The sequence below is a fragment of the Stenella coeruleoalba genome (assembly GCF_951394435.1).
Source record: "Stenella coeruleoalba genome assembly, chromosome: 4".
NCBI lineage: Eukaryota > Metazoa > Chordata > Mammalia > Artiodactyla > Delphinidae > Stenella > Stenella coeruleoalba.
The window spans coordinates 103617983-103643349 of NC_137149.1; the positions used below are offsets into that span (position 1 = coordinate 103617983).

General features: G+C 42.3%; 1 protein-coding gene across 5 annotated transcripts in view; it reads right to left on the bottom strand.

Annotated features, from left to right (window-relative positions):
* Nucleotides 1–362: 362 nt before the first annotated feature.
* The window catches only part of NAAA (N-acylethanolamine acid amidase), a 52960-nt gene continuing 27955 nt past the window's right edge, over nt 363–25367 (bottom strand). Inside the window, exons 11-12 of one of the 5 annotated variants that reach the window (XR_013827930.1) lie at nt 4164–4269; nt 363–442 (exon numbers count right to left, since the gene is read on the bottom strand). The gene's annotated coding sequence lies outside the window, so the exon portion shown is untranslated. Of the gene's footprint in view, nt 443–3894; nt 4270–23092; nt 23382–25367 lie in introns of those variants that run through there. The other 4 variants (XM_079919246.1, XM_079919249.1, XM_079919248.1 and 1 more) reach the window with 4 other exon arrangements.

Below are 25367 nucleotides of genomic sequence, written 5' to 3' on the forward strand. Positions count from 1 at the left end.
GCTGAGCTCCTTAACCTAGAAACAGAAGAGTGCTGACAAGACAGATGGGCCTGGGGGCTCCAGAGATGGCTCCAGAGCCCAAGGGGTCCCAGCTGGAGCCACGCAGGGGCCAAGGCATTCTTCCTTGTGGCTGTCTTTTCTCTGTTTGCAAAACTTGATTGAAACATTTTGCCTTTTCTTGCTTTTTCCTACTATGGGCACTTTTTCCTTAGGCTACAACCTAAACTATTACTATATTAAAATAGTAATCACTGTTCCCAGAAAATTTACTTTTTCAATAAATCTAAGATGCTTATGTGTGTGCTGGGAGGTACTAAATATTCCATGGGAATTTGCAAAAAAATGTATACTCTGTTTACTTATGTGTATTTAGTAGGTCAAGCTTGTTAATTATGTTGTTCAAATCCTCTTTGTCCTTATTTATTCTTCCTGATCTGCTCATCTTTGAAAGAAATGTTTTAAAGATTTCTATGATAAGTACAGGTTTAGCAATTTATCTTTGTGTTTCTGAATCTTTGCATTATACATTTTGAAGCTATGCAATTAAATATTAGATTGAACCATATGACACTGACATTGGAAATTATAGAATACATTAAGGTTTATGGCTATTTTCTTGGTAGAAGGTGACCTATCAAAATAAAATATCACTCTGCTCTTTTAAATCCTTTTTGCCTTGAATTCTCTTATGTCTGGTATTTTCACATAGGCTCACTTTTTGTTAGTGGTTAACAGCTAAGATACTGATAGCTTCCCCAAATTGACTAAAAGTTAAAAGACTGATAAAATCCTATATTATTGAGAGTATGAGAAAAACAGCCCGTTCCATTACGCTACTGGTGGAATGTAAATTGTTTTACTTTTTTGGAATTAAATTAGATTAAACTTTAACTGAGATTTATTAAATTATGTATTTAATTTATTAAATTACAAATTTGTAACACGTAAACCCTTTGGTCCAGAAATCTCACTTTTAAGTATTTTATAAAAGTATAAAACCATACAAAAAGCGGTAAGGGGCTTCCCTGGTGGCGCAGTGGTTGAGAGTCCGCCTGCCGATGCAGGGGACACGGGTTCGTGCCCCGGTCCGGGAAGATCCCACATGCCGCGGAGCGGCTAGGCCCGTGAGCCACGGCCGCTGAGCCTGCACGTCCGGAGCCTGTGCTCCGCAACGGGAGAGGCCACAACAGTGAGAGGCCCATGTACCGCAAAAAAAAAAAAAAAAAAAAAGCGGTAAGGATTTTCACTACCATATTGTTCATGATCATGAAAAACTGGAAACAAAAGTTCAAAAATTGTAGAATGGTGAAATAAGTTATTGTACATACAGGAGAATACTATGTAGCCATTTAAAAAATTAGATCAATATCCTCTGTCATAAAGAGATGTTCATATTTTGTGCTATGTGAAAAAGGCAACCTGCTGAAATATATAAAATATAACCTCAATTTGGAAGAAAAAAATTATTTTGTACAATGAAATGTTTTCTAGTTTCTGTGTTGATACTTTGGCATCTTGGGGCTTTGCTGACCAGAGAGGGCCCACCCCTCCCAGGGTTAGCTGATTCCTAGAGACAGCAAAGGGCTGCGGGTGCGATTTTCACGTGCAAACCACCCAGCCCAGACCCACATCCGCAACTGCCTCCTTTATCGGCTGTTACACTCAGGGCCACTATTCCCACAGCCCTACCCACCCAAGGCCAGTACCAGACAACTAGGGGCAGCTCCTATGTGATGGAGCCAATGAAATTATTCAAACTAGCCGATTTTAGACCTGTTTAGCCCATTACCCTGTGTCAGCAGACATTCTTCCCCTCAAAAACCACAAAAACGCTGCACACAGCTTCCCTATCTCTCTCTGCCTGCGACCAGCCAACCTCAGTGTTCTCTCCTGTGGCCCTGCATAGTGGCTGTGGTGCACCTCCCTCCTTTTGGGAACTGTGAGTAATCAGCTACCTTTTCAATGGCAATTCTGATCTGTTGGCCTCACCATACCTGAATAAAAATCATATCTACATAAAACATAAATACATAAAAAGTCTTAATGAATATAGACAGAAGTTATCTCTAGGGGAGAGTGCTAGGTCTGAGTGGGGAGGAGAAGCAATGGATTACGCTGTTGACTGTCTGGTTCATTTATTGTTATTTTTTTAATATTTTTTTTTTTGTGGCCATGCTGCACAGTTTGCAGGATCTTAATTCCCCGACCAGGGATTGAACCCAGGCCCCTAGCAGTGGAAGCATGGAGTCCTAACCACTGGACTGTCAGGGAATTCTCTGGCTTATTTTTATAATACTATGTTACTTGTGTACTTTAAAAGTCAGCTCTCTCCATCTTCTATATGATTGCCATAAGCCAAGCTTTCTTCTTTTTTATTAAAACAATTTTTTTTTTGCTTTTTTATGTGATAAGAACACTTAATATGAGCTCTATCCTCTTGAAAAATTTAAGTGTATAATTGTTAACTGTGAGCACAGTGTTGTACAACAGGTCTCTAAAACCTATTCCTCTTGCAGAACTGAAACTTTATACCCCTTGGCTAGCAACTTCCCATTTCCTCTTCTTCCTAGCTCCTGGATTCTACGACTCTATTTTAGATACCTTACAATGGAGGAAAAATCTTTTCTCGGCCCTTTTAAGGTCACTGGCTGAGTCTGAAAATTAAACTGACAAAGATGGATTAACGGGGGAAACTATACGGAAAGTATACAAATTTATTCAATGTAGTTGTACATGACATAGGAGCCTTCATACGAAAATGAAGATCCAAAGAAACAGTTAGACCTGAGTATTTTATGCTGGATTTGATGAAGAGTGTATCACGGTGGAGGAACGTGAGAGGTTCAGGAGGGTGAGGGAATTGTAGTAAAGTGGGGGAAACTTCGCACATGAGCATTTTATGACCTGTTTCAGGGAAGAAGGGCAAGGACGGGAGGAGGGCAGAGTGATCATCCTGCTTCTGACATTTTTTCAAACTCCTTTGGCTTAAAATATTCAATATGTCAAGGTGTGGTATTTTGGGGTCACATGTCCTAAACCCCATCAACTCACTTAAGTGGAATCATGCAGTATTTTTTCCTCTGTGATTGGCTTATTTCACTTAGCATAATGTCTTCAAGGCGTATCCATGTTGTCACATATGGCAGGATTTCCTTCTTTTTGAAGGCTGGGTAATATTCCATTGTTAGGTACATATCACATTTTCTTTATCCATTCATGTGTCAATGGACATTTAGGTTGTATACACACCTGCGATCCCTCTGTATTTCTTATCTGTTCTATTATAAGGTTAACCTGTTTTTCACTTTTCCATTATCGGCCCCGTCCAACTCACTCTTCATACCAGACACAGAGTGAACTTTAAAAAATAAAAATTGCTCATACAGCTCTTTCATTTCTGGACATTTTGGAGGGATAGATATCTTGAAAAAACATTCCCACTACAAAGCTAGGCACGATAAAGAAATATCTTCCTAGATGCATAATGCTTAGCTGAGCTTGCAAGTGAGGAAGTAAAATCAGAGAGAATAAAGGGAGTAAAGGAGAATAGGAAATAGAGAGGAAACTTGGGAGGTAAGGAGGCATTGATGCCATGGTGGTTCTGAGGACATCTGCTAGTCCTAGTAAGCTTGAACCTTTGGTTCTGTGACAATTGCCTTGAGAGGTGGAGGATAAAGGGACAAAGCCTTGGGTACCTACAAGATGAAGAGTTGAAATGTCTCATCAGGGAGCAGGGCTTATCTCTGGGAATTTGTAACCACAGGCTCGCCCTCAAACAATATAAATTGAGGCTTCAATTTATACTACCTGAGTGTTCTACGAAACCACAAGCTGAGAAATTAACAAACACACATCCTCTCTGGAGGGCACAACATCAACCCAGGCCTTCCGGATTTCCAGAGGAACAAAAGTTTACAATCCAAAATTACAAAACACCACAGAAACCGTCAAGAGGGAGAGTCAGAAAAACAAACAGTAAAATCAGACACCCAAGGACTAGATGATGGAATTTAGAAGCAGAATATAAAATAAGTATACGGGTTAAGAAGCTTAACAAAAGATATCAAAGCAAGGAACAAAATGTTATCAAAAAAAGATCCTGGCAAGTTTGAAAAAGTACACCATCTAAATAGACCATCTAAAATAAAAAATTTGGGAATTACCTGGTGGTCCAGTGGTTAGGACTCAGCGCTTCCACTGCTGGGGGCCCGGGCTCAATCTCTGGTCAGGGAACTAAGATCCTGCAAGCCACGAGGCACAGCCAAAAAACTAAAACAAAATAAAACAAAATAAAACTAAAAATTTAAACTCAATGTTAAAAAAAATAAGTCCACTGAAAAAAAATCTGACTTATAGGAAAAAAATCTTTTAAATTACCTGGAATATATCATTGAGAGAGAAATCCACTCCTCTCATTTTTCCCCACAAAACACTAGAAGGACTAAGAGACAAAAAGGATAGAAGAAGGTGTAACACACATACTTAGAGTTCAGGAGAAAAGACAAGAGGATGTAGGAAAACAGTTCTTAGAGGGATAATAACTGAGTATTCTCCACTGAATAAAAGACATAAATGTGGAATTTGGAGAGCACAACAAATCCCAGGCAGGATAAATATACAGAAATCTGCATCTAGACACATAAGAGTCAAACCACGAGGCACAACGGACAAAGATCTTAAAAGCCACCAGAAATTTAGATTCCCTAAATCACTTTCCTGCTTAAAAGTCCTCAATGACTTGCCTTTGCCTGGTTAAACTTAGGGTATTCTCCAAATTCTCATCCACAGATCATGGTATATTTTCAAGAACACAAGAATGGAATGTGACTAATGGGTAGCAATTTCTAGTCTCAATTGCAGTGTGCCTGGCAAGAAAGGTAAAACTACTTTTGATATTTGATTTTTAAATGGGCATTGGATGATGGAATCTTTTTTTTTTTTTTTTTGGCCACACCGTGCAGCATGCGGGATCTTAGTTCACTGACCAGGGATCGAACCCAAGCGCCCTGCAGTGGAAGCTAAGAGTCTCAACCACTGGACCACCATGGAAGTCCCCAGATAATGGAAATTTAACAATGCTGACCCAACACAATCTGATAAGAAACATGAATATTCTGGTCCACTAGAGAGGTGTGCAGTATGGTGGGGCAGGGACGATCTGTACCCAGCTAACATTTTCCTCTAGACATTCCATTTTCCAAAGTTGTTCCACTGGCACACTGACACAAGAACATACAATCAAAACTCTTTTGTTCATGCTTTTAACCTTTTCTGACTCCATCCTCAAAGAAGTTTCTGACATGTTTGTGTGAAAAATATCAAATTCTACAAAGCAGTTCTGCACTCCTTTGAATCCTGACACTTAATAACATACCATGTATGAGAGCTGCTTCCTCAGGACAGCTGTTCAGAACCATACAACTTCAGGGATAAGAAATAGGGAGAATATCACACTGAGTATCTTGGGAAAAAATTTTAATCTCCTTTCCAACATCTCTTTCAGCATTTTGTTAACTATAAGTGACAATCAGAAATAATTTGGCTTCATATTGCTTTCAAAAAGCAGTAAGAGGGCTTCCCTGGTGGCGCAGTGGTTGAGAGTCCGCCTGACGATGCAGGGGACACGGGTTCATGCCTCGATCCGGGAGGATCCTACATGCCGCGGAGTGGCTGGGCCCGTGAGCCATGGTCGCTGAGCCTGCGCGTCCGGAGCCTGTGCTCCGCAACGGGAGAGGCCCGCGTACTGCAAAAAAAAAAAAAAAAAAGGCAGTAAGAAAGTAGCTACTTGGGCTTCCCTGGTGGCGCAGTGGTTGAGAGTCCGCCTGCCGATGCTGGGGACATGGGTTCGTGCCCCGGTCCAGGAGGATCCCACGTGCCACGGAATAGCTGGGCCCGTGAGCCATGGCCGCTGAGCCTGCGTGTCCGGAGCCTGTGCTCCGCAATGGGAGAGGCCACAACAGTGAGAGGCCTGCGTACCACAAAAAAAAAAGAAAAAAAAGAAAAAAAAAGAAAGTAGCTACTTAAGAAAAAAAGAAGTAGCTACTTAGAAAAAAGGTCTAACAGTTTTTTCAATTAGAAACATTATTAAAAATTGAGTACAGCAGAAACTAACACAACATTGTAAAGCAATTATACTCCAATAAAGATAAAAAAATTAAAAATAAATAAAAATATAAATTGAGAATTCCATCACATAGAAATACATGATCAAAGGTCAGACTAACAAACATTCAAACAGGCTCTATTCAAACGACAGTTCTCCATTTCTTTTAGAAGAATCTTTTTTCTTAGAGTTTAACTGGATAATGGAACCCTAATTTAAAATGGTTTCGGGGAACTTCCCTGGTGGCGCAGTGGTTAAGAATCCGCCTGCCAATGCAGGGGACATGGGTTCGAGCCCTGGTCCGGGAAGATCCCGCATGCCGTGGAGCAACTAAGCCCATGCGCCACAACTACTGAGCCTGCCCTCTAGAGCCTGCAAGTCACAACTACTGAAGCCCACACGCCTACAGCCCATGCTCTGCAACAAGAGAAGCCACGACGATGAGAGGCCCGCACACTGCAATGAAGAGTAGCCCCCGCTCGCCGCAACTAGAGAAAGCCCGTGCGCAGCAACGAAGACCCAACACAGCCAAATATAATAAATAAATTTATTAAAAAAAATAAATGAAATAAAATAAAATGGAGTCGGAAAATCATGAAGGAAGAGCTCTCACCCCTCCTATCAACTTACACAGCCAGCAGAAAGATTTCCACATTCCTCATTAACAGCAAACTGCCAACAACTTGAAACCAATGTCAAACCACCACAAGCCCAAACTCTCATTCTCCTCCAATGGACTTCTGTTCAAAACAACACTCCCCAATTTCCTCCCAGATTCTAATAAAAGCTAACCTCCACTTTGTCTCCTCGGACTTGCTTATGGTTCACCATACTTCTCCGGCGCCAAATTGCAATTCTTCTGCTATTCCCAAATAAACTCATCTTTGCTTAATAAGAACCGCTGTTTCAGGTTGACATTATATGGTGTCAGAGATGGGGTTCAACGCAACTGAACTCCTGAGGAACTAACAATCCTTGGAACCGTGTGTAGTACCCACTTGAGCCCCTGTAATCTCTGCTTCTGTTAGGGAACCACTGACTGAAACCACCCGCTCTGGCCAGGCATCATAGTAACCACTTGCATGAGTTATTTTAAACAGGAGGTCCTGGTAAGGAATGCAAAACTAACAAGCTACCACCAACCGGAAGAATCCAGGAAAGGTCAAAAGGAGAGAGGAGAATCCAGTCCATATGTCCTATCAACCTCCCAGAATCCTTCACACTGTAATCCATCTTTGTTGAGTGATGCGCATGCCACCAAGAAGGACCCTGAGTCAGAGTGATTAGCCAGAGACAACCCAGAAACTAACCCCATTCCCATAAAACCCAAGACTGTGAGCCACGTGGCAGAGTTCTCCTGGGTTCCCTTCCCCTGCTGCTCACCACCCAGGCACCCCTTCCCCATAGTCTCTTGCTTTGTCAGCATGTGTGTCTCCTCAAACAATTCATTTCTGAGTGTTAGACAAGGGACTGCTCTCATGCCCTGGAAGGGGTCCCCCTTCCTGCAACACTTCCATGAGTCATCTTCTTCCTTTCAGCTAAGTAAGTCTGCTCTTGGATTTGAGCTCCCTCCTTTTGGTCCAGCCCTCCAAATTTATTCAGAGTGTTTTCATAAAGGCATCATCCTCTTTGATGAATACTCACTTTTCTTCTACAAAGTCTCTGTTTTTGAGCTACGGGATCCCAGTCCTCCAAAGAATCTTAGGATGGTTCTCTTTCTGGGATCCTGGCCAGTTTTATGTTTAAAAACTACAGTCCCTGCTCCTGCTCATCTTTTTTTAACATCTTTATTGGAGTATAATTGCTTTACAGTGTTGTTAGTTTCTGCTGTATAACAAAGTGAATCAGCTATACATATACATATATCCCCAAATCCTCTCCCTCTTGCATCTCCCTCCCACCCTCCCTCTCCTAACCCTTTAGGTGGTCACAAAGCACCGAGCTGATCTCCCTGTGCCATGCAGCTACTTCCCACTAGCCATCTATTTTACATTTGGTAGTGTATATACGTCAGTGATACTCTCTCACTTCGTCCGAGCTTACCCTTCCCCCCTCCCCGTGTCCTCAAGTCGATTCTCTACAAACTGTGTCTTTATTCTTCGCATGCTCCTAGGTTCATTAGAACCATTTTTTTTTTTTTTAAGATACCATACGTATGGGTTAGCATACGGTATTTGTTTTTCTCTTTCTGGCTTACTTCACTCTGTATGACAGATTCTAGGTCCATCCACCTCACTACAAATAACTCTATTGTGTTTCTTTCCATGGCTAATATTCCATTGTATATATGTGCCACATCTTCTTTATCCATTCATGTGTCAATGGACACTTAGGTGGCTTCCATGTCCTGGCTATTGTAAATAGAGCTGCAATGAACACTGTAGTACATGACTCTTTCTGAATACGGTTTTCTCAGGGTATATGCCCAGTAGTGGGATTGCTGGCTCATATGGTAGTTCTATTTTTAATTTTTTAAGGAACCTCCATACTGTTCTCCATAGTAACTGTAACAATTTACATTCCCACCAACACTGCAAGAGGGTTCCCTTTTCTCCACACCCTCTCCAGGATTAATTTTTTGTAGATTTTTTGATGATGGTCATTCTGACTGGTGTGAGGTGATACCTCATTGTAGTTTTGATTTGCATTTCTCTAATGATTGGTGATGTTGAGCATCTTTTCATGTATTTGTTGGCCATCTGTATATCTTCTCTGGAGAATATCTGTTTAGGTCTTCTGTCCATTTTTGGATTGAGTTGTATGTTTTTTTGATATTGAGCTGCATGAGCTGCTTGTATATTTTGGAGATGAATCCTTTGTCAGTTGCTTCGTTTGCAAATATTTTCTCCAATTCTGAGGGTTGTCTTTTCATCTTGTTTATGGTTTCCTTTGCTGTGCAAAAGCTTTTAAGTTTCATTAGGTCCCATTTGTTTATTTTTGGTTTTATTTCCATTTCTCTGGGAGGTGGGTCAAAAAGGATCTTGCTGTGATTTATGTCGTAGAGTATTCGGCCTATGTTTTCCTCTAAGAGTTTTATAGTGTCTGGCCTTACATTTAGGTCTTTAATCCATTTTGAGTTTATTTTTGTTTATGGTGTCAGGGAGTGTTCTACTTTCATTCTTTTATATGTAGCTGTCCAGTTTTCCCAGAACCACTTATTGAACAGGCTGTCTTTTCTCCATTCTATATTTTTGCCTCCTTTATCAAAGATAAGGTGATCATATGTGCATGGGTTTATCTCTGGGCTTTCTATCCTGTTCCATTGATCTATCTTTCTGTTTCTGTGCCAGTACCATATTGTCTTGATTACTGTAGCTCTGTAGTATAGTCTGAGGTCCGGGAGTCTGATTCCTCCAGCTCCATTTTTCTTTCTCAAGATTGTTTGGCTATTCGGGGTCTTTTCTGTTTCCATACAGATTGTGCAATTTTTTGTTCTAGTTCTGGGAAAAACGCCATTGGTAGTTTCATAGGGATTGCATTGAATCTGTAGATGGCTTTGGATAGTATAGTCAATTTCACAATGTTGATTCTTCCAATCCAAGAACATGCTATATCTCTCCATCTGTTTGTATCATCTTTGATTTCTTTCATCACTGTCTTATAGTTTTCTGCATACAGGTTTTTTGTCTCCTTAGGTAGGTTTATTCCTAGGTATTTTATCTTTTTGTTGCAATGGTAAATGGGAGTGTTTCCTTAGTTTCTCTTTCAGATTTTTCATCATTAGTGTATAGGAATGCAAGAGATTTCTGTACACTAATTTTGTATCCTGCTGCTTTACCAAATTCATTGATTAGCTCTAGTAATTTTCTGGTAGCATCTTTAGGATTCTCAATGTATAGTATCATGTCATCTGCAAACAGTGACAGTTTTCCTTCTTTTCTGATTTGGATTCCTTTTTATTTCTTTTTCTTCTCTGATTGCTGTGGCTAAAACTTCCAAAACTATGTTGAATAACAGTGGTGAGACTGGGCATGCTTGTCTTGTTCCTGAGCTTAGAGTAAGTGGTTTCAGTTTTTCACCACTGAGGACGATGTTGGCTGTGGGTTTGTCATATACGGCCTTTATTATGTTGAGGTAGGTTCCCTCTATGCCTACTTTCTGGAGAGTTTTATCATAAATGGGTGTTGAATTTTGTCGAAAGCTATCTCTGCATCTATTGAGATGATCATATGGTTTTTCTCCTTCAATTTGTTAATATGGTGTATCACGTTGATTGATTTGCGTATATTGAAGAATCCTTGCATCCCTGGGATAAACCCCACTTGATCATGGTGTATGACCCTTTAATGTGCTGTTGGATTCTGTTTGCTAGTATTTTGTTGAGGATTTTTGCATCTATCTTCATCAGTGATATTGGCCTGCAGTTATCCTTCTTTGTGACATCTTTGTCTGGTTTTGGTATCAGAGTGATGGTGGCCTTGTAGAATGAGTTTGGGAGTCTTCCCCCCTCTGCTCTATTTTGGAAGAGTTTGAGAAGGATAAGTGTTAGATCTTCTCTAAATGTTTGATAGAATTCGCCTGTGAAGCCATCTGGTCCTGGACTTTTGTTTGTTGGAAGATCTTAATCAGAGTTTCAATTTCAGTGCTTGTGATTGGTCTGTTTATATTTTCTATTCCTTCCTGGTGCAGTCTTGGAAGGTTGTGCTTTCCTAAGAATTTGTTCATTTCTTCCAGATTGTCTATTTTATCAGCATATAGTTGCTTGCAGTAATCTCTCATGACCCTTTGTATTTCTGCAGTGTCAGTTGTTACTTCTCCTTTTTCATTTCTAATTTTGTCAGTTGTTACTTCTCCTTTTTCATTTCTAATTTTGTTGATTTGAGTCTCTTCCCTTTTTTTCTTGGTGAGTCTGGCTAATGGTTTATCAATTTTGTGTATCTTCTCAACGAACCAGCTTTTAGTTTTATTGATTTTTGCTGTTGTTTCCGTCATTTCTTTTTCATTTATTTCTGATCTGATCTTTATGATTTCTTTCCCTCTGCTAACTTTGGGGTCTCTTTGTTCTTCTTTCTCTAATTGCTTTAGGTGTAATGTTACGTTGTTTATTTGAGATGTTTCTTAAGGTAGGATTGTATTGCTATAAACTTCTCTTAGAACGGCTTGTGCTGCATCCCAAAGGTTTTGGGTCGTCGTGTTTTCATTGTCATTTGTTTCTAGGTATTTTTAAATTTCCTCTTTGATTTTTTCAGTGACCTCTTGGTTATTTAGTAGTGTATTGTATAGCCTCCATGTGTTTGTATTTTTTACAGATTTTTTCCGTAATTGATATCTATTCTCATAGCATTGTGGCTGGAAAAGATACTTGATACGTTTTCAATTTTCTTAAATTTACCAAGGCTTGATTTGTGACCCAAGATATGATCTATCCTGGAGAATGTTCCATGAGCACTTGAGAAGACAGTGTATTCTGTTGTTTTTGGATGGAATGTCCTAAATATATCAATTAAGTCCATCTTGTTTAATGTGTCATTTAAAGCTTGTGTTTCCTTATTTATATTCATTTTGGATGATCTGTCCATTGATGAAAGTGGGGTGTTAAAGTCCCCTACTATTATTGTGTTACTGTCAATTTCCCCTTTTATGGCTGCTAGCATTTGCCTTATGTATTGAGGTGCTCCTATGTTGGGTGCATAAATATTTCAAATTATTATATCTTCTTCTTGGAATGCTCCTTTGATCATTATGTAGTGTCCTTCTTTGTCTCTTGTAATCATCTTTATTTTAAAGTCTATTTTGTCTGATATGAGAATGGCTACTCCAGCTTTCTTTTGATTTCCATTTGCATGGAATATCTTTTTCCATCCCCTCACTTTCAGTCTGTATGTGTCCCTAAGTATGAAATGGGTCTCTTGTGACAGCATATGTACAGGTCTTGTTTTTGTATCCATTCAGCTAGTCTATGTTTTTTGGTTGGAGCATTTAATCCATTTACATTTAAGAGAATTATCAATATGTATGTTCTTATTACTATTTTCTTAATTGTGTTGGGTTTGTTTTTGTAGCTTTTTTCCTTCTTTTGTGTTTCCTGCCTAGAGAAGTTCCTTTAGCATTTGTTGTAAAGCTGGTTTGGTGGTGCTGAATTCTCTTAACTTTTGCTTATCTGTAAAGGTTTTAATTTCTCCATTGAATCTGAATGAGATCCTTGCTGGATAATCTTGGTTTTAGGTTTTTGCCTTTGATCACTTTAAATATGTCCTGCCACTCCCTTCTGGCTTGCAGAGTTTCTGCTGAAAACTCAGCTGTTAACCTTATGGGGATTCCCTTGTATGTTATTTGTTGCTTTTCCCTTGCTGCTTTTAATACTTTTTCTATTTAATTTTTGATAGTTTGATAAATATGTGTCTCGGCATGTTTCACTTTGGGTTTAACCTGTGTAGTACTCTCTGTGCTTCTTGGACTTGACTGACTATTTCCTTTCCCATGTTAGATAAGTTTTCAACTATAATCTCTTCAAATACTTTCTCAGGCCCTTTCTTTTTCTCTTCTTCTTCTGGGACCCCTATAATTTGAACGTTGGTGTGTTTAATGTTGTCCCAGAGGTCTCTGAGACTGTCTTCAATTCTTTTCATTCTTTTTTCTTTATTATGCTCCCTGGCCATTATTTCCACCATTTTATCTTCCAGCTCACTTATCCGTTCTTCTGCCTCAGTTATTCTGTTATTGATTCCTTCTAGAGTATTTTTAATTTCAGTAATTGTGTGGTTCATCACTGTTTGTTTGCTCTTTAGTTCTTCTAGATCCTTGTTAAATGTTTCTTGTATTTTCTCCATTCTGTTTCCGAAATTTTGGATCATCTATATTATCATTACTCTGAATTCTTTTTCAGGTAGGTTGCCTATTTCGTTTTCATTTATTTTGTCTTGTAGGTTTTTACCTTGCTCCTTTGTCCGTAACATACTTTTTTTGTTGTTTCTTTTTTCTTTTTTTTTTTTTGATGGGTGGTGCTGTATTCCTGTCTTACTGGTCGTTTGGCCTGAGACGTCCAGCACTGGAGTCTGCAGGAAGTTGGATACAACTGTGTCTTGGTGCTGAGATGAGGACCTCTGGGAGGCCTCACTCCAGTCGATATTCCCTGGGGTCTGAGGTTCTCTGTTAGTCCAGCGTTTTGGACTTGGAGCTCCCACCACAGGAGCTCAGTCCCAACCTCTGGCCTGGCAACCAAGATGCCACAAGCTTTGTGACGTTTTTAAAAAAAAAAAAAAAAAGGAAGAAAGAAAGAAAAACAGGTGGCTTCCCTGGTGGTGCAGTGGTTAAGAATCCACCTGCCATGCAGGGCACACGGGTTCGAGCCCTGGTCTGGGAAGATCCCACATGCCGCGGAGCAACTAAGCCCATGCACCACAACTACTGAGCCTGCGCTCTAAAGCCCGCGAGCCACAACTACTAAGTCCAAGTGCCACAACTACTGAGCCTGCATGCTGCAACTACTGAAGCCTGCATGCCTAGAGCCCGTGCCCCGCAACAGGAGAAGCCACCGCAATGAGAAGCCCGTGCACCACAACAAAGAGTAGCCCCCCCCACTGCAAGTAGAGAAAGCCCGCGTGCAACGAAGACCCAATGCAGCCAAAAATAAATAAATAAATATTTTTTACAAAAAAGAGAAAAAAAGGAGCAGTACAATATCAAAGAATAAAAAACAAAATAAAATTAGAAAGATAAAAAATATATTAGGAAAAATGGAACTGTAAATGAAACAACTGCAACAAGGTAAAATAAAACCACATCAGAGATGGGAAGCAGCCGCATGGCACAGGGATATTGGCTCGGTGCTTTGTGACAGCCTGGAGGGGTGGGATAGGGAGGGTGGGAGGGAGGGAGACGCAAGAGGGAAGACATATGGGAACATATGTATATGTATAACTGATTCACTTTGTTATAAAGCAGAAACTATACACCATTGTAAAGCAATTACACGCCAATAAAGATGTTAAAAAAAAAAAAAACCACATCAGAGAAAAGAAAAAAAAAGGGGGGGAGGCAGGGGCAACAAGCCAAAAGGAGAGATCCCTAACAAAATATAAAGAATAAAACAAAATTAGAAAAATACAAGATTAGGAAAAATAAAAATATAAAAGAATCAACAACAATGAATCAACAAGGTAAAACCGAACCCCAATCTAAAAGAGGAAAAAAGAAAAGAAAAAAAAAAGCCTTGGCTATGGGGGTGGAACTTAGGCAGGGCTGGGGTTTAGGGTGGGGCGGGACCTAGGCGGGTGGGGGGGTGACGTTCAAGCATGGGGGTGCAGGGGGCCTCTGCTTAGGATCTGCATGGAAGGGGAGAGGCAGCACGTGGAAAGGAGGGCCTCTGGAGTGTGGAGTTCCAGTTTGGAGGTAGGGTCCTGGGTGAGGGTGTGTGGGTGGGGTTTAGGCCCAGCTGGTTGGAGGGGGTCTCAGAGGGGTCTCCAAGTATAGAGGTAGGGCCCTGGGTGGGGGTGTAGGGGCGGGGCTTGGGCTCTGCACGGCAGGAGGGAGGCTCCGAGGGCAGAGGGTTAGGCCCCGGAGCCCAACAGGCTCCCCAGTGCCTAAGTAGACAGGGAACGCACTGGTCCTGTTCCCTTCCATTCCTTCGCACTCCTCCCCCACCGTCTCCCCCAGGGTCTCCCCCATCGCCGCTGGACCCCTAACCGTGGGTGGGTCCCACTGGGTATAGGAACTCCTCCCCTCCCCCAGCCACCCCTCAGGGGTGCCGGTCCCGGAGGTCCGGCCTTTACTTTTGCTCCCCCTTCCCCCCTCCCACTCCCTCAGGACCCGTGCTGCTGGAGGGGGCCTAGGTGGGCAGAGGATCAGGCCCGGGATCTCAACAGGTTCCTGAGGGTCCAAGTGGGCAGGGGAAACCTGGCCACACTCCCCCTTTGACCCTCTGCCCTCCCAATGGTTCCCCAATTTCCCCCTTCGGGTGTGGGACCCCTTCCCCTCCCCCAGCTGCCCCTCAGGGGCACCAGTCCTGTCCCGCCTCCACTTCTCCTCCCCCCTCACTCCCCCCATGCCCCACGTCCTACTCAGTCCCTGGGGGTTCCTCCCGTCACCTTAGGTGTCCGCGTCCCCAACCAGTGCTTCGTAGGTGCCCTAGTTGTGAGGAGACGCGAATTCCGCATCCTCCTAGTACGCCATCTTGATCCTCATGCTCATTTTTAACTAAACGGAAGAGCCTAACCAAAGATCGTTTAGAACTTCAGTGGCCATTGTGGGGAACTTTTGACCTCCCCAAACCTGTTTTTCTCAGAACTAAAACAGAAGACCATGGTTCTAAAGCACAACAAAATGAATGGGATGCCTATTTTGCAGAAGTTTTTAGTGTCAGTTTGCTATTACATGATGAACATTAACGCAAATTTTAATATCTGTCCTGATTTAAAGGTTTAAGTTAGAATTGTATTTGCATACCTTCAAGGGGGTCCACTGCCGATTTCCACAGTGGGTCGTGATCTCTGCAGTGTTCTTTCTGCCATCTCATCAGAAGCTTGGCCCCAGGGCTTTTACACAGAAGAGCAGCTATGAGAGGTTCAGCTGGTATGACGGAGTAGGCCTTTCTGCAGATGGTCTGGAAATCTCCAGCTGGTGGCCCTCTATTTTGAGTTTTGGCTAACAACCATAGGAGTTTTGTTTTTTATAAATTTATTTATTTAAAAAAAAAAAAAACAAGGTACCTCAAGGCTTCCAAGTGCAATCAGGACTCTAAAGCTGCCTCTTTACAGAATACCACTTATGATTGAGGCAAATAAAAAATTAAAAGAATGTAAAAAAAGCATCAGAGGCCTCTTCTCCCTTTTCACTTCCTGTGCTAACTTCTCCTTCTCCTACTGTGCCTGTTCTTTCCTCTTTGTACCCTCCTCTTTTTCATTTCAACCCTATCATTGAACTTCCCTTGTTCTCTGAACCTCTCCCTACTTCCTCCTCATCTCAACCCATTAAAACCTGCACCTTTAAAAATCAAACCTTCCTAGGATCCTAATGCTAAGCTCCTAATCTCCTATGTTCCCTGAACTAAGACTGAACTGCAAACCATAGTCAAAGGTTCTCCTAAAGTTACTGAAGCTCCTCATAAATTCACTGAGGAATTAAATATAATTGTCCAGACTTTTCAACCTGGTTTCTCAGACTTAATATCAACTAGTCCACACGCTTTTCGGCAAAGGTGGAACCCAACAATGGATGAAGACTGCTGATTGGTCACGTCTTGAAAAATCTCTAGAATAACAAGTGGGAGATTAACCTCCTGCCTTATTTTGTGACCAGGCTCAGGCAATCGCTAAGGGACTCCACTTAGCAGTCCTTAGAGCTTTCCTGAAAGCTGCTGATTGGAACAAAATTCAGGCCTGCATTAAAAAACCCAATGAGGTCCCATTTGTTTGTTTTTATTTTCATTACCCTAGGAGGTGGGTCAAAAAAGATCTTGCTGCAATTTATGTCAAAGAGTGTTCTGCCTATGTTTTCCCCTAAGAGTTTTATAATGTCTGGCCTTATATTCAGATCTTTAATCCATTTTGAGCTTATTTTTGTGTATGATATTATGGAGTGTTCTAGTGTCATTCTTTTACATGAAGCTGTCCAGTTTTCCCAGCACCATTTATTGAAGAGGTTGTCTTTTCTCCACTGTATATTCTTCCCTCCTTTGTCAGAGATTAGGTGACCATAGGTGCGTGGGTTTATCTCTAAATGTCCATCAACAGAGGAATGGAGGGACTTCCCCGGTGGCACAGTGGTTAAGGATCCACTTGCCAAGGCAGGGAACACGGGTTCAATCCCTGGTCCAGGAAGATCCCGCATGCCGCGGAGCAGCTAAGCCCATGTGCCACAACTACTAAGCATGCATAGAGCCCAAAAGCCACAAGTACTGAGCCCGTGCACTACAACTGCTGAAGCCTGTGCACCTAGAGCCTGTGCTCCGCAACAAGAGAAGCCACCGCAATGAGAAGCCCGCGCACCACGATGAAGAGTAGTCCCCACTCGCCACATCTAGAGAAAGTCCACGTGCAGCAATGAAGACCCAACACAGTTAAAAATATAAATTAAAAAAAAAACAACAACAGAGGAAAGGATAAAGGAGATGTGGTACATATATACAATGGAATATTACTCAGCCATAAAAAGGAACAAATTGGGTCATTTGTAGAGATGTGGATGGATTTAGAGATTGTTATACAAAGTGAAGTCAGAAAGTGAAAAACAAATATTGTATATTAATGCGTATGTGTGGAATCTAGAAAAGTGGTATAGATGATCCTACTTGCAAAGCAGAAATAGGGACACAGACGTAGAGAACAAATGTTTGGATACCAAGGGGAAAAAGAGGGGGGTGGGAGGAACTGGGAGATTGGGATTGACACATACGCACAATTGATACTATGCATAAAATAGATAACTAATGAGAACATACTGTATAGCACAGGGAATCTACTTAATACACTGTGCTGACCTGAATGGGAAGGAAGTCCAAAAGGGAGGGGATATATGTATATGTATGGCTGATTCATTTTGCTGTACAGTAGAAACTAGCACAACATTGTAAAGAAACTATACTCCAATAAAAATTAAAAAAAAAAAATGAACCCATGCATGATTATTATAGTCTACTCCAGATTATTTTTAAGGAAAATTCTGGTCTCCCCATGGATGTCGAATCCACATGGGTGGCCTTTAACTCTATGTTCACTAATGAGCTAAACTGAGACCTCTCTCTTTTGGCAAAGAGAATTAGAATAAGATGGGAAACTATGTGCTTAATAGACGTGGTTAATTTGGCAAACTGGCTAACCCACACCCACAAAAAGTACTAGGTATAAAATAAGCTACAAGGATATATTGTACAACATGGGGAATATAGCCAGTATTTTATAATAACTATAAATGGCATATAACCTTTAAAAATTGTGAATCACTATGTTATACACCTAAAACGTATACAACGTTGTAAATCAACTATAACTTAATTAAAAAATAAAGTGATGGCCAAAAAAAAAAACACCCAAATTGTTCCCTCAAAGCCTTTCCCCAGAATTAATCCATACCCTACAAATAAAGAGTGCTTACAGGGAATCAGACCAATCACAGAGGATTATAAAGCCCAGGGGGTTATAATCCCTTGTATCAGTCCCTGCAACATCCTTATTTCACCTACCAGGAAACCCAATGGCTGCAGACAGATTTGTCCAAGACCTCCATACTGTAAACAATATTGTTATCCCTCTTCACCTTGCTGTTCCCAACCTTCATACCTTGTCAGCTCCCATCCCTACTGAAAGTAAGCTTCTCACCGTGATTGCTTTGTGTAGTGCCTTCTCTAGCATCCCTGTGGATAAGGCCCATCAATATCTCTTTGCCTTTACTTGGGAAGGACAACAATACATCTGAACAGTAATGCCCCAGGGTTTAAGTAAAAGTCCTTCTTGTTTCTCACAAACCCTAAAAGCTTATTTAGACGATGTAAAATCTCCTAGAGGTTCTAAACTACTACAATATGTAGATGATTTGCTTCTCTGCTCCCCTTCCCAGGCCTCCTCACGGGAAGACAGCATCCATCTGCTAAAGCTTTTAGCCTCAAAGAGACATAGGGTCTCTAAGGAGAAGCTACAGTTTGTTCAAACTCAAGTTTGCTTTTTAGGACATCTGATTTCAGAACAAGGACTATACACAGATCCAGAAAGGCTCCACGGCATCCTGAATTTCCTAAAGCCCCAAACTAAATGCCCATTATGAGGCTTTCTTGGGTTAGCTGGCTGTTATCGTAACAGGGTTTCATATTTTTCTCTCATGGTTCAGCCCCGATATACATCTTGTTGAAAAACACTAAGCCTGATCCTATTACTTGGGAAGATCAGGATGATCTAGGTTTTAAAATCCTAAAGGAAAGCTTAATGAACCTCTCTGCCCTTGGACACTAATTACCAACTCCCCCTTTTCCTCTAGGTCTATGAAAAGGAAGGAAATGCCCTCAGGGTGCTTATTTAGAAACACAGAGATCACCATCACCCATAGGGTATCACAGTCAGCAGCTGGACCCTGTGGCCTAAGGATACCCCCTTGCCTCTGAGCCATTCCTGCCACTGCCCTTTTAGTAAAGGCCAACCAAGAAATACTCATGGGTTCCTCTCTGACCATCTTTGTTCCTCATGCTATTGAAAGCCCTTCTGAATTCCAACCATATCCAACATCTTTCAGCAACACGTCTTACTCCCTATGAAATGCTCCTGTTGACTGCACCCCATATCACTCTTGCTCACTGTAATATCCCTAACCTTGCCACCCTTCTTCCCTCCTCTATGGACGAAACTCCTCATGCCTAACTCTGACAGACCATCTCTTGACTCCCTATTACAGCTTTCAAGAAACCCCTTTAACAAATGTTGATTCTTCATGGTTTACTGATGGTTCTTATTTAAAAGATGAAAATGGTGAATATTGTGCTGGATATGCAACTGCAACTTCTTTGGAAGTTATCAAGGGAGCACCTTTGCCTTTGGCTACCTCAGCACAACAGGCTGAATGATACGCTCTTACTCAAGCCTATAGTTCAGCCATGGGCAAAACAAGCCTATAGTTCAGCCATGGGCAAAATTGCAAATATTCATACAGACAGTAGAAACACTTTTGGAGTAGCTCATAACTTTGGAATGTTATGGAAGCAGAGAGATTTCCTTACGTCTTCCTTATGTCTAACAGGGATAAAACTTAAAATGGCCCATATATTCAAGATTTATTAGATGCCATACTTCTACCAGCCACTCTGGCTATTATTGAAGTTCTGGGCATTCTAAACTTGACTCCCTGGAAGCCAAAGAGAACCACCTCACTGATATCTCCACTAAAAATGCTGCTCTGGGCTTCCCTTGTGGCGCAGTGGTTGAGAATCCGCCTGCCAATGCAGGGGACACGGGTTCGAGCCCTGGTCTGGGAAGATCCCACATGGCACAGAGCAACTAAACCCATGAGCCACAACTACTGAGCCTGCGCGTCTGGAGCCTGTGCTCCGCAACAAGAGAGGCCGCGACAGGGAGAGGCCTGTGCACCGCGATGAAGAGTGGCCCCCACTCGCCACAACTAGAGAAGGCCCTCGCACAGAAACGAAGACCCAACACACCCAAAAATAAATAAATAAATTTATTTTTTTTTTAAAAAATGCTGCTCTCACAGGAACCAATAACCAAACCTCTGTCATGCTCCAAAAAGATGTTCCCCCAAATGATAATCTAGACAAGTTGACTAGAGATACCCAACAACTGGCCACAGAAAAGGAAAAACAATATTGGAAGTCTAATTACTGTTGGTTTGATAAAAAGAAAGAGCTCTGGTTTGGGCCGAATGACGATCCAGTCCTGCCAGAGACTCTAAAATTCCCATTACTGACTACAGTTGACCCTTGGACAACACAGGATTGAACAGCAAGGGTCCACTTATATGTGGATTTTTTCCAATAAATACATACTACAGTACTACATGATCTGCAGTTGGCTGATGCAGAATCTCGGATACGGAGGGCCAACTGTAAAGTTATAAGCAGATGTTCAGCTGTGCAGGGGGATCAGTGCCCTCACCCCTGTGTTGTTCAAGAGTCAACTGTACTGTATATGCATCGAATCACTGATGTACTGATAAAATGATAAACTTTATGAATCAGTACTGGTGGGAAAATATTAATAAAGCCACTAAAAGCACTTTATTTACCACATGCATCCAAAATACAATGCTGGGGAACCTATCCACACCACCCCACAACTTTAAATTACCCAATAGACCATTTGAGGTTTGGCAACGGATTTCCTACAGCTTCCCCCATCTCATGGATATAAATATGTTTTGGCAATGGTTGTATATTTTCTCACTGATCTGAAGCTTTCCCTCGTAGATGGGCCACTGCCTCTCCTGTGGCTAAAATTCTATTAGAAAAGATTATCCCTGGCCTCCCTGGTAGCGCAGTGGTTAAGAATCCACCTGCCAATGCAGGGGACATGGTTCAATCCCTGGTCTGGGAAGATCCCACATGCCGCGGAGCAACTAAGCCCGTGCGCCACAACTACTGAGCCTGCGCTCTAGAGCCCGCGAGCCACAACTACTGAGCCCAAGTGCCACAACTACTGAAGCCCGCATGCCTGGAGCCCATGCTCCGAAACAGGAGAAGACACCACAATGAGAAGCCTGCACACCGCAACGAAGAGTAGCCCCCGCTCGCTGCAACCAGAGAATAGCCTGCACACAGCAACAAAGACTCAACACAGCCAAAAATAAAATTAAAAAAAAGAAAAAAGCCATTAAAAAAAATTATCCCTACCCAGCGAACCCCACCTCTAACTTCATGGTGACTGGGGAATTCACTTCACCAGCCAGGTGCTTGGACAAGTCTGTGCTGTCTGGCCAGTTCTACAACACTTTCCCTGTGCTTACCAGCCAAAATCCCCAGGGCCAGTCGAACACACGAATGGCACCATTAAGAGTGTATCGACAAAATTTGTAGAGACTCTTCAAACACCCTGGCCAAAGTCACTGCCACTGGTCCTTCTAAATCTTAGGTTTATCTACCCTTTTTGCAACCCATAAACTCTCACACTTTGAGATAATCAGAGGATTCTCAATGCTGCTAGCTCCTGCTTCTTTTGATCTACAGCTAATAAGAGAGTATATACTTGAATATTTTAAAGACTTCATTGTTTCTGTTGAAAATAACCATGACTTAGTAGAACAATCTTTTCACAGCATGCTCCTGGGAGACAAAGGTCTTCAGCATCGTCCCTTACAACCTACAGATTTCGTCTCCTGGAAGAGACATCTTCAAAGACATCCCTCTAACCTTGGTGGAAGGGCCCTTACCAACTGTTGTTAACCAGTCCGCGTACTGCCAAGATCCAGGAAACAGACTCTCAGATCATGTATCACATCTAAAGAAAGCACCAAACCCTGACTGGACCTGTGTACCAACTGATGACCTAAAAGTAAAGGTTTCCAGGAATTGAAACAGATGACAGATAAAGAAGACAGCTTTCCCAAGATGACCAGACCAGGCCTGTATACCTTTTCCCCATTGTTTCTTACCTTATTTCCCCCCTTTCTTTCTTGGAAAGACAATGATCTTCCCTGCACTTCTGAATCTGTTTGCAACAGAGGGAAACATCTGATGGTTGGGTTTGCCACCAGAAACTCAAATCTGTACACAACAGCAGTAACTCTCTAGTCCATCCTGTGACCAATTTTTCATTTGTCCCTAATGCCACTGCTAATTTCACTCCATTTCCCCTCAATGTTAAGTCCAGAGTGAAACTTCTGTCAGCATCCCTCCCGACGCCGTTTCATCCTGAACACCCCCACTGACTGTAGCAATGATGGTACCACTCCCGATAAACTTAAAATTACGCTACTACAATCACCCCACTCACGCCCTTACTTTCATAGTCTTTGTCCCCAAAACACCTTAAACCCAATTACCCTGTGCCATCACGTTAGAGAATGGACTTCTCGGCTTGGAGGAATCCTCTCCAAATGCTCTCAAAACATCACTGACCCCGGTTGACGAATGCCAATAGCTCCATTCCCACAAATTCACCACTGAACAATGCCACTTCAGCTGGAGTCCTCTGTGCTCATCCGGTTTCATCTTCGTTTGTGAACGAGGGCATCATCCCTGGGCTTATAAATGTCTGGACAGTTGGCGAATGGGAGGACAATTCTCATTAGGATATCCAGTTGTTCCATTATCCATTCATAACTGATCTGAAACCAATCTCTGGGCCAACCCCTTAAACCCACTTCAAAGAACCTACTGTTAACTGCCCAACAGGGTCCATGACTCTGGGTCTGTCTCCTTGGCAGATCTTTCCTCCTTTCCTGGTTTGGAGTACACATCAATGAGCACATGATTAGAAATCTATCCATTACCCTAGGTTACACAGCTGATTCCACCCCTAAAGCAATAGCTACCCAACAACAGGCTTAGATTCCGTCAACTTTAGTAATAGAAGAGCCAGTTGTCTCGCCAGCAAAAGCAAGTTTATTTGGGAATAGCCACAGGAATTACAATTCAGGATATGCAAACTATCGCAGACCACAGGCGAATCCAGAAAAGAGGAAAGAGGAGTTTGCTTTCATAGGGAAAAAAGGGAGTTGGGATGGACTGTAATAATGAAAGTGTTCACTGGAGGAGGCTAGGGGTCCAAAGTATGGAGGCTTCTCATTGGTTGGGCAGCTACAGTCTGATTGGCTGGGCTGTCATCAGACGGCGAGTTTTCTTCTTCCTGCTGGATAGTAGAGTAGGCAACACCTTCCTGTCTGAGATATAGGCGCATATCTCTTCCTGTTTGGAGTAATCGATGATGCACTGTTCGGGGGACTCCCCCTTCAGGTCTTCCTCCGCTCCAATTTTAGCTGAGGTTTCTTTAATTAATTCCACAATTCCTTAGCTAAGGTGGTATTAGACAAATTGCCCTTAGCTAACTCTTAGCAGAACAAGGTAGTATATGCTGGCAGCAAGAACAACTTGTTGCACATGGATAATTTCCTTTGGGGCTAGGAGAAACTCAATTACATAAAATCAGGGAACAGGTACACTGATTACAAGTTTCAACTGATTCCCCATGGTCCTTCAATCTTTAGGACAATTATACAAACTGGATTTGTCATATTACTTTTAATTTTGACTTGTATAATCATTTTAAAACTTTGTACCGGAGGAGAGGGGATTAAGAGTGCTGCTTAAAGGAGCTCCAGAGACGGGTGCGAGCCACGGCTATCAGCACGGACCCCAGAGACAGGCATGAGACGCCAGGGCTGCTGCTGCCGCCACCAAGAAGCCTGTGTGCGAGCACAGGTCACTCTCCACACCTCCCCTCCCGGGAGCCTGTACAGCCCGCCACTGCCAGGGTCCCGGGAACCAGGGACAACTTCCCCGAGAGAACGCACGGTGTGCCTCAGGCTGGTGCAACGTCCTGCCTGCCTCTGCTGCCGCAGGCTCGCCCCGCATCTGTACCCCTCCCTCCCCACGGCCTGAATGAGCCAGAGCCCCCGAAGCAGCTGCTCCTTTAACCCAGTCCTGTCTGAGCTAAGAAGAGACGCCCTCCAGCGACCTACACTCAAAGGCGGGGCCAAATCCAAAGCTGAGCCCTGGGAGCTGTGCAGACAAAGAAGAGAAAGGGAAATCTCTCCCAGCCTCAAGAGCAGCGAATTAAAGCTCCACAATCAACTTGATGTACCCTGCATCTGTGGAATACATGAATAGACGACGAATCATCCCAAATTGAGGAGGTGGGCTTTGAGAGCATGATTTATTATTTTTTCCCCTTTTTCTCTTTTTGTGAGTGTGTATGTGTATGCTTCTGTGTGAGATTTTGTCTGTATAGCTTTACTTTCACCATTTGTCCTAGGGTTCTGTCCGTCCTTTTTTTTTTCTTTACTTTTAAAAAAAATTTTTTTCTTAATGATTATTTTTTATTCTTTATTTTAATAACTTTATTTTATTTTACCTTACTTTATTTTTTTATCCTTTCTTTCTTTCTCTTTCTTTTTCTTTCTTTCCCTCCCTTCCTTTCTCCCTCCCTCCCTTCCCTCCTTTCTTTCTTTCTACTTTTTCTCCCTTTGATTCTGAGCCGTGTGGATGAAAGGCTCTTGGTGCTGCAGCCAGGAGTCAGGGCTCTGCCTCTGAGGTGGGAGAGCCAACTTCAGAACACTGGTCCACAAGAGACCTCCCAGCTCCATGTAATATCAAATGGTGAAAATCTCCCAGAAATCTCCATCTCAACACCAACACCCAGCTTCACTCAATGACCAGCAAGCTACAGTGCTGGACACCCTATGCCAAACAACTAGCAAGACAGAAACACAACCCCACCCATTAGCAGAGAGGCTGCCTAAAATCATAAGGCCACAGACACCCCAAAACACACCACCAGACATGGACCTGCCCACCAGAAAGACAAGATCCAGCCTCATCCACCAGAACACAGGCACTACTCCCCTCCACCACAAAGCCTACACAACCCACTGAACCAACTTTAGCCACTAGGGACAGACACCAAAAACAACGGGAACTACAAACCTGCAGCCTGCAAAAAGGAGATCCCAAACACAGTAAGATAAGCAAAATGAGAAGACAGAAAAACACACAGCAGATGAAGGAACAAGATAAAAACCCACCAGACCTAACAAATGAAGAGGAAATAGGCATTCTACCTGAAAAAGAATTCAGAATAACGATAGTAAAGATAATCCAAAATCTTGGAAATAGAATAGAGAAAATGCAAGAAACATTTAATAAGGACCTAGAAGAACTAAAGATGAAACAAAT